The sequence below is a fragment of the Chrysochloris asiatica genome, unplaced genomic scaffold (assembly GCF_000296735.1).
Source record: "Chrysochloris asiatica unplaced genomic scaffold, ChrAsi1.0 scaffold00034, whole genome shotgun sequence".
Lineage (NCBI taxonomy): Eukaryota > Metazoa > Chordata > Mammalia > Afrosoricida > Chrysochloridae > Chrysochloris > Chrysochloris asiatica.
In genome coordinates this window covers 20,698,973-20,700,827 of record NW_006408552.1, presented here as the reverse complement: position 1 = coordinate 20,700,827, position 1,855 = coordinate 20,698,973, and positions in this window count along the sequence as shown.

Genomic DNA, 1,855 nt, shown 5'->3' with positions numbered 1-1,855 from the left:
TTTTATCTTCCTCTAGTCAAGTTCTGATTGTCAAACTATCAAAGCTAGGTCGAATGGGTATTATCTACAATGGTCAACTCTACTTTGAAGTATAAGCTCTTTTCCAGTCATTTTTTGTGTACCTTCCAACCTGAGGGACTCATCTTCCAGCACTATACCCATCAATAGTCTACTATTACTCAAAATATTCACTTTCTGGTACTATATCTGACTGTGTTCTAATTCTCTATATATGTTTTTCAATGGCCAATCATTTATTAGTTCATCTCTCCTTCTTCCTAGTTTGTTAAGTCTAGAAGTTCTGCTGAAATCTGCCACCATTGGTGACCCTCCTAGTATTTAAAATACCACTGGTATAGCTTTCAGCATCACAGCAACATGCAAGCTACCACAGTATGGTAAACTGATAGATGAGTGGTTCAGGGACCTCCTTGCCTCCGAAAAAGAATCAGAAGTGGAGCACATCCTATGAACTTGGGAATCTCTGTGCTGAGAATTTTCGATGCCTAAGGAAATAACAAGACACATGAAGATCTCCAAGAGACACTGGGCCCTCAGATTTTGAAAGGAGCCGTGGACCATCCTCCAGAGCTAATAAAGAGAGAAAGCCTTCTTCCTGGTATTGATGTCTTGAATTTGAACTTCTAGCCTCCTAAATTGTGAGAGAATAAATTTTGTTTAAGACTTTCACTTATGGTATTCCTGTTATGGAAGCATTAGATAACTCACCAACTTATAAGTAAAACAAAGTCTGTAAGGTAGACCTGTACTGTTGAAAGAAATGTTCCAGAAATCTCTCTTAACTTATGCTATAAATGAGACTCATATATTAAGCACTTTCAAGACAACCTTTAATTAATAACTAAATTACATATGGTCAAGTGGCAAAATGAATGTTTTGTTTATGCCATGGGGGCAATAGCAATTAGAACAATTTAGGGAATAACATTACTTCATTATAAACACTATCAACTCCTTGACCATTTCCTAGGTTGTGTGGTTTCTTTGAACCCCCTTTGAAATGAGGTTTGTAGTTTTCCCTAAATAACCTTAGAGAAAGAGCAGAAAATCATGGGACTTCTCAAACCCTTGCTTGTCATTCCCCCTTTGAGTGGGATGTGCAAATTTGCTTCTCCTTGGAACAGCCTTCCGTACATATGGCATGTTCTTGGAGAAGATGTGCCTGCATCTCAGGAAACTACTCAGGGCAGAGTTGACACCAGCTATGACCTCCCAAATCAGAACGAGTATATGGATACTATGGGTCCTTAGATCACTAGTCAAATCACCAAATTTTGTCTACCACTGTTTTGTAGGAAAACAAGAATTGATTCTGATGTAGTTTCACTGTAATGTTGATATGTGAGAGACTCTGGGAGAGGAGTGAAGTTATTTATATTTGTTATATAAACCTTGCTTGAATCAAAGCTCCTCTCTCTATAGCTCACTCTATGGATTACTCCCGCCACTTGTCTGTCAGTTTGTCATACTGTGGTGCCTTGGATGTTGCTGTGAAACTAGGCCACTGGTATTTTAAATACCAGCAAGGTCACCCATGGAGGACAGGTTTCAGATGAGTTTCCAGACAAAGACAGACTAGAAAGAAGGAGAGACAGACTACTTCCAAATACTTAGTCACTGAAAACCCTATGAATAGTGGTAGAACACTGTCAGATTGCACCAGAATATTGAAGCATGATGAAGAGCACCAGAATATTGTCAGATACAGTGTCAGAAGATGAGCCCTTCAGGTTGAAAGGCACTCAAAATAGGACTAGAGAAGAGCTGCCTCCTCAAAGTAGAGTTGGATGGGATGATGCAAATGGACTGTGGTGGAAAAAGTACAGCCAGAATG